We start from the raw sequence: 7,787 nt of genomic DNA, 5'->3' as shown, positions 1-7,787 counted from the left end.
GCAGTCCAAGGGACTCTCAAGAGTCTTCTCCAACACCACAGCTCAAAGCATCAATTCTTTGGTGCTCAGCTTTCTTTATAGTCCAACTCTCACATCCATACATGACCACTGGAAAAACCATAGACTTGAATAGACGGACCTTTGTTGTCAAAGTAATGTCTCTGCTTTTGAATATGCTATCTAGGTTGGTCATAACTTTCCTTCCAAGGAGTAAGCGTCTTTTAGTTTCATGGCTGCAATCACCATCTGCAGTGATTTTGGAGCCCAGAAAAATAAAGTCAGCCACTGTTTCCACTGTTTCCCCATCTATTTGCCATGAAGTAATGGGACCAGATACCATGATCTTAGTTTTCTGAATGTTGAGCTTTAAGCCAACTTTTTCACTCTCCTCTTTCACTTTCATCAAGAGGCTCTTTAGTTCTTCTTCACTTTCTGCCATAAGGGTGTGTCATCTGCATATCTGCAGTTATTGATATTTCTCCCAACAATCTTGATTCCAGCTTGTGCTTCTTCCAGCCCAGCATTTCTCATGATGTACTCTGCATATAAGTTAAATAAGCAGGGTGACAATATACAGCCTAGACGTACTCCTTTTCCTATTTGGAACCAGTCTGTTGTTCCATGTCCAGTTCTAAGTGTTGCTTCCTGACCTGCATATAGGTTTCTCAAGAGCCAGGTCAGGTGGTCTGGTATTCCCATTTCTTTCAGAATTTTCCACAGTTTATTGTGATCCACACAGTCAAAGGCTTTGGCATAATCAAGAAAGCAGAAATAGATGTTTTTCTGGAACTCTCTTGCTTTTTTGATGATCCAGCGGATGTTGGCAATTTGATCTCTGGTTCCTCTGCCTTTTCTAAAACCATCTTGAACATCTGGAAGTTCACTGTTCACGTATTGCTGAAGCCTGTCTTGGAGAATTTTAAGCATTACTTTACTAGCATGTAAGATGAGTGCAATTGTGCGGCAGTTTGAGCATTCTTTGACATTGCCTTTCTTTGGGATTGGAAAGAAAACTGACCTTTTCCAGTGCTGTGGCCACTCCTGAGTTTTCCAAATTTGCTGACATATTGAATGCAGCACTTTCACAGCATCATCTTTTAGGATTTGAAATAGCTCAACTGGAATTCCATCACCTCCACTAGCTTTGTTCATAGTGATGCTTCCTAAGGCCCACTTGACTTCACATTCCAGGATGTCTGGCTCTAGGTGAATGTGAGTGATCACACCATCATGATTATCTGGGTCATGAAGATCTTTTTTGTACAGTTCTTCTGTGTATTCTTGTCACGTCTTCTTAAGGTTTTCGCAAAAGTCAGTCGTGGTCCTTGGCTAAGAGCGGACTCTGCCTTGTAATAAACTTCACTCCACTATTTGCCTTGTCATTCTGAGTGAGTTTGTTTCCCAGAACACGTGGCTACAACCGTGTGACTTTTGGAAAATCATAAATCATTAAGTTTCCTTGTGCTTCAAAAAATAAAGCCAAAGCCTACCTTACCTGGTGTGCTGCAGTCCATGGGGTCGCAAAGAGTTGGACACAAGTGAGCAACTGAACAAGAACAGCAAACTTACCTTCTAGTGCTGTGAGGATGGAATGAAGTCATGTCTATAAAAGAAGAAAATCGAGGATAAACTGAAGGCCTTGATGTTTCCTAATGTTGCATTCCAGGTGCTGTCAACCTGCCTGTGTTGCCCCCTGAGTGGTCAGCTCTCAGTCAGGCCTTGCTGGCCATCTTGACACTTAGGCCACGCAACTCCAACATTGTGTCTCGTGCATAGTGGGCATTCAGTAGACATTTCAGACATTGATAAAGCACTTGATTTCTTTGTTCCTCAGTTTCCCTCTCTAAACAATAGTGACAATGAGTAACCAAAAAGAACATTCTAGACTCTGAAGAAAACCTCCGGAAGCACTCCTCCCAGGATGGAGCCCGTTGTTAATTGGAAAATAAATGGCTCTCAGCTGAGCAGACTTCTCCTTTCATGGGGCCCCCTGCAAGGCAGTGGCTGTTGGGGAGAGAGTTACACCTCCTTTGAGGATAATAATGACTGCCCCAAACTCCTTTGGAAGAATGTTGGAAGATAAATGAGATAATCCACCTGACAGTTTTGTGAGCTCTTATGAAAAAGATACCCTTGAAATATAGGATACAGGTGTGTCTGGCTTTGGTTTGTGAATTGGGGGGATTTTATGAAAATCTGCACCTACAAAACAGACAAATTAAGGGGTGAAAATTAGCATCACAAACAGCCTCTTGGCTTAAAAGGCTCACAGCAGGATCCCTTTAAATAGCCAGCTCCCCTAGTGTATTTAAAATATGACTCAATTTGTAAAGAATTTGATTTACATATACCCAGTGAGGAACGCGTCTACTGCAGAAGGGGAGGCACATATGTTTTTTGTAATAAAGATTGATAACTGCGGGGCTTTAAAAATATAAAATATTTCTTTCTTCTCATGATCTTTAATCATGCAGTTAACACTTACATGGCTAGGAAGCTGCTCTGAAAACTGCAGATGTGGCTGTGGAGGCTGGGACAGACTCTTTGGAGCATGCTTCCCGGGGAGAGCAGGTGGGGACGGGCTCAGCTGATGGCAATGGAAATAGAGTAAGAACTGGCTTGAAATCACATCTGAATGTGACATGCTGTTCCTAATTGGGTTAAAGGCTTCCCAACTTAATAGAAGATTAGAAAAATCACCAATGAATCTTTAATGTCCGAAAAAGTAAAAATCAGCCTTATGTAGAGGAGGGATCATATATAGCAGATGCAGAAGCCAGTAGATAAGAGTGAACTCATTGTTCAAATGTCTTCTTTTGGAGAGAGAGAGAGAGCAAGTGAGAGAGAGAGTAAGTGTGTGTGTGTGTGTGTAAATAATGACCTCCCAAAGATGTCCATGCCCTAACCCCCAGTGCCTGTGAATGTGTGATGCTACATAGCAAGGGAGAATTAAGGTTGCAGACGGAATTAAGTTTGCTTAACACTTGACCTTAAAATCAGGAGATTAGCCTGAATTATTCAGGTGGGCCCAGTGTAATCACAAGACTTCTTAAAAGATGGAAGAGGAAGAAAAATCTGTCAGGGGATGCAATGTGAAAAACTCAACTTGCTGTTTCTGGATTTGTCAGAAGGGGGCCAAAGAATATGGGCAGCCTCTAGAGGCTAAAAAGGTAAGAAAATGGATTCCAGAGAGAAACAGCTTTGACGACACCTTGATTTTAGCCCAGTGAGACCTATTTCAGCCATCTGACTTCAAGAACTGTAAAATTATAAATCTCTGTTTTGTCACTGTGTTCGTGGTAATTAGATTCAGCAGCCATAGAGGACTAATATGGGGGTGGGAAGGGATTGGGATAGGGTGGTTCTCTAGCTCATGGGGCCCCTCCTGCTGAGGAGGTAGGAGATGGATAAAACCTCTGAGTGATTTTGTGAACATAGACAAAACATTCAGTGGCCACAAGTCCCTATGCCTAGTACCACATTCTACCCGAGAGGTAAGAGGCAGGGGGAAATGGGAACACTCTGGGCTGGCCCTTGAATCATCCTGTGCTCCACAGAAGCAGGGAAAAGACCTAGACTTTCTTCTGCTGCTTTGTACTCTTCCAGTTAACTTCCCATTTGCAGGCCAGCCCTTTAAAGCCAATGGCACATACATGAACAATTCCAAGTTCTTCCTTTGTTTCTAGGCCCCTCTTGACCTCAGACTCTTCCTCTCCAAACAGAGCCCCGGTTCTAGTACACTAAGCCTCTCAGAACTCCTCATGTCTCTCAACCCCATCTTTTGTCCTCCCAGAACAGGCAGGTGTGGCTGGCTGGCCTAACAGCCTAGGAAGCTGATTCCTCTTGGAGGAGCAGCGAACACCAGTCTGCCTTTGAGATCTGCTGAACCACAAGGAGACTGCACTTCAATCTGTATGTGCCTCCCCCACAACCCCTATGGCAAGTGAACTTCAGTGGCTCCATTACTGAGCATCTGACCAGTGGTTGGGTGGGAAAAGGGAGTAAGATCAACTCAGAGGAAAAGGAGTAGGAAGCCTCCTTTGGTTATAAACTCAGCTGCATCCCCCCAGCCAGCTTTTCCAGCAATAGAGCTGATGTTTTGATCCCTCAACTGGTTCTAAACTTACCACGCAGAAGGGTACAATTAATGGACCCCAACAGTTACTCATGAGCAGAGTCTCTTTGAGAGACTCAGAGTTCTGAATTCCAACATCGCCTCATGGGGAGAGAAATATGAGTGTGAATCTCTGCTCATTACCAAGTGTGTGATGTGCAGCAAATTAACTTCTCTTTCATTTTTTTCATCTCTAAAATATAGTTAATAATAGAGCCTAGCTCATGGAATTGTAAGGATTAAATGAGATGATCCTGTAATAGTCACTAGTTTATAGGATGGCAGGAGAAAGCAACTACTACTGTTAGCATTGTTTTTGTTGTTATAAAAGGATGGTGAAACAGACCCTTTCTGTGATAGTTTCAACTTAAGACAAGTGCCAGTTTCTTCCATTTTTTGCAGTGAGATGCTGGCCACCAAAGCAGAACATGCAAAGATGACCCAGAGAACTGGTGTTCCAACCATTCGTTGATCATCAGAAGATTAAGAGGCCAAAAAAAGTAGCAGAGATTAGAGAGAAAAATTCTTTCAGAAGAATTTTTTGTGTATGTTCGCTGGCACCCTCTCCCTCACCAGCAGGTCTGAGGAGTTTCCCAAAGACCTGAGGAGTTGCATGGAAGGGTGGCTTGGAGGTGTCTTCCAGGACTAAGAGGAGCTTCTGGAGAATCAGTGGGACCCCATAAGAGAATGGGTGGGGAAGGGTCTGCAGAGCATCAGAGGCTGGAGGTGGCCATAAGCATCTGGGCAGAGGAGGACTCAGGGTCTGCGTTAGCAGAACTTCAGGAGAGGACCAAGCTGTGAAGTCTGCCAAAGCCAGAACCCCTCTCTCTACTTTCAATCTTGAAGTTACGTCCAGCTTGGAAAAGAAATTACAGAACCACCCTCACCCTCGGTCACAGATGACCACGCCCAACCCAGGGGCAGTTCCCTCCCTAACCCCTTCCTCCCTGCCCATCCTTCACTCTTTTTTTTTTTTTTTTTTTTTTTTTTTTTTTTTTTTAGTCCAATCTCTTTATTTCTTTTTTTTTTTTTAATTTTATTTTATTTTTAAACTTTACATAACTGTATTAGATTTGCCAAATATCAAAATGAATCCGCCACAGGTTTACATGTGTTCCCCATCCTGAACCCTCCTCCCTCCTCCCTCCCCATTCCATCCCTCTGGGTCATCCCAGTGCACCAGCCCCAAGCATCCAGTATCGTGCATCGAACCTGGACTGGCAACTCATTTCATACATGATATTTTACATGTTTCAATGCCATTCTCCCAAATCTTCCCACCCTCTCCCTCTCCCACAGAGTCCATAAGACTGTTCTATACATCAGTGTCTCTTTTGCTGTCTCGTACACAGGGTTATTGTTACCATCTTTCTAAATTCCATATATATGCGTTAGTATACTGTATTGGTGTTTTTCTTTCTGGCTTACTTCACTCTGTATAATAGGCTCCAGTTTCATCCACCTCATTAGAACTGATTCAAATGTATTCTTTTTAATGGCTGAATAATACTCCATTGTGTATATGTACCACAGCTTTCTTATCCATTCATCTGCTGATGGACATCTAGGTTGCTTCCATGTCCTGGCTATTATAAACAGTGCTGCGATGAACATTGGGGTACTCGTGTCTCTTTCCCTTCTGGAAGAATCAATGTAGTGAAAATGAGTATACTACCCAAAGCAATCTATAGATTCAATGCAATCCCTATCAAGCTACCAACAGCATTCTTCACAGAGCTAGAACAAATAATTTCACAATTTGTATGGAAAAACAAAAAACCTCGAATAGCCAAAGCGATCTTGAGAAAGAAGAATGGAACGGGAGGAATCAACCTACCTGACTTCAGGCCCTACTACAAAGCCACAGTTATCAAGACAGTATGGTACTGGCACAAAGACAGAAATATAGATCAATGGAACAAAATAGAAAGCCCAGAGATAAATCCACGCACATATGGACACCTTATCTTCGACAAAGGAGGCAAGAATATACAATGGATTAAAGACAATCTCTTTAACAAGTGGTGCTGGGAACTCTGGTCAACCACTTGTAAAAGAATGAAACTAGAACACTTTCTAACACCATACACAAAAATAAACTCAAAATGGATTAAAGATCTAAACGTAAGACCAGAAACTATAAAACTCCTAGAGGAGAACATAGGCAAAACACTCTCTGACATACATCACAGCAGGATCCTCTATGACCCACCTCCCAGAATATTGGAAATAAAAGCAAAAATAAACAAATGGGACCTAATTAACCTTAAAAGCTTCTGCACATCAAAGGAAACTATTAGCAAGGTGAAAAGACAGCCTTCAGAATGGGAGAAGATAATAGCAAATGAAGCAACTGACAAACAACTAATCTCGAGAATATACAAGCAACTCCTACAGCTCAACTCCAGAAAAATAAATGACCCAATCAAAAAATGGGCCAAAGAACTAAATAGACATTTCTCCAAAGAAGACATACAGATGGCTAACAAACACATGAAAAGATGCTCAGCATCACTCATAATCAGAGAAATGCAAATCAAAACCACTATGAGGTACCATTTCACGCCAGTCAGAATGGCTGCAATCCAAAAGTCTACAAGTAATAAATGCTGGAGAGGGTGTGGAGAAAAGGGAACCCTCTTACACTGTTGGTGGGAATGCAAACTAGTACAGCCACTATGGAGAACAGTGTGGAGATTCCTTAAAAAACTGGAAATAGACATGCCTTATGATCCAGCAATCCCACTGCTGGGCATACACACTGAGAAAACCATCCTTCACTCTTATAGAGCCCTTTACCCCTTAGCCCCACCTCCACCCCATCTCCCAACACTGGGAGCAGGAGGGGAGAAGTGAGTTGGTGTTTTCAATTGTTAGGTGGAACCGGACATGTTGTTTCCTGGACTGTGTCTCTTCCTGTGATTAGAAATGAACAGAGACTTATCTCAGCTGAAAGGATAAGCTCTAGGGCGCCTGAGATTTCACAGGGAGGTAGGGACAATAGCCCACAGTGTTGGTCTAAATGGGCAGCAAGGCAGGAACAAATACAAGTATTTTCTAATGACACTCTTTATTTCTTGTTAAAGATACTGATTATGTTATTTATACTGTCCTCTTCACTGTTTTTTATTTCTAGCTCCATGGACACCCAGACAAGCTCTTTTCAATGAGAGCTTCCACCTCCTATCATTGTTCAAGCTCCTACCTTTTTTAAAAAAATACATATTTATTTATTTTTGGCTGCACTGGATTTTTGTTGCTGTGGGAGGGCTTTCTCTAGTTGCCATGAGCAGGAGCCGCTCTCTAGTTGCGGTGGCGTCTCTTGCTGTGGAGCACAGGCTCTAGGCTTGTGGGCTTCAGGAGTCGCAGCCTATGGGCTCAGTAGTTGTGGTGCACCAGCTTAGCTGACTGGAGGCATGTGGGATCCTCCCGGATCAGGGGTTGAATCTGTATCTCCTGCACCAGGTGGACTCCTACCACCAGCGAAGCCCCGAAGCTCCTACTTGGTGAACTTCCTTGGATCTCATGAAAACGCTTAGGAATTATTCCAAACTGCCAATTTAAGGCCTCAACTAGAGGCTGAAGCTGCTGGAGGTCCTCCTCCAAAAGGCCAAGAGAGGAAGGAGCAAGGAAAGGGAAGAGTTCAAAACCAAACCAAACCACAAAATAGCAG

The 7,787-nt window shown here is 43.0% G+C and overlaps 1 long non-coding RNA gene across 1 annotated transcript; it reads left to right on the top strand.

Moving 5' to 3' along the window:
• Nucleotides 1–2,838: 2,838 nt before the first annotated feature.
• On the top strand, nucleotides 2,839–7,324 carry LOC123334074. Its single transcript, XR_006551833.1, has 3 exons — nucleotides 2,839–3,170; nucleotides 3,794–3,912; nucleotides 7,251–7,324. It is a non-coding gene; the product is annotated as an uncharacterized LOC123334074 (long non-coding RNA).
• Nucleotides 7,325–7,787: the final 463 nt, after the last annotated feature.

Source organism: Bubalus bubalis, chromosome 6, assembly GCF_019923935.1.
Source record: "Bubalus bubalis isolate 160015118507 breed Murrah chromosome 6, NDDB_SH_1, whole genome shotgun sequence".
NCBI lineage: Eukaryota > Metazoa > Chordata > Mammalia > Artiodactyla > Bovidae > Bubalus > Bubalus bubalis.
This window is presented reverse-complemented; position numbering and strand designations above follow the sequence as displayed.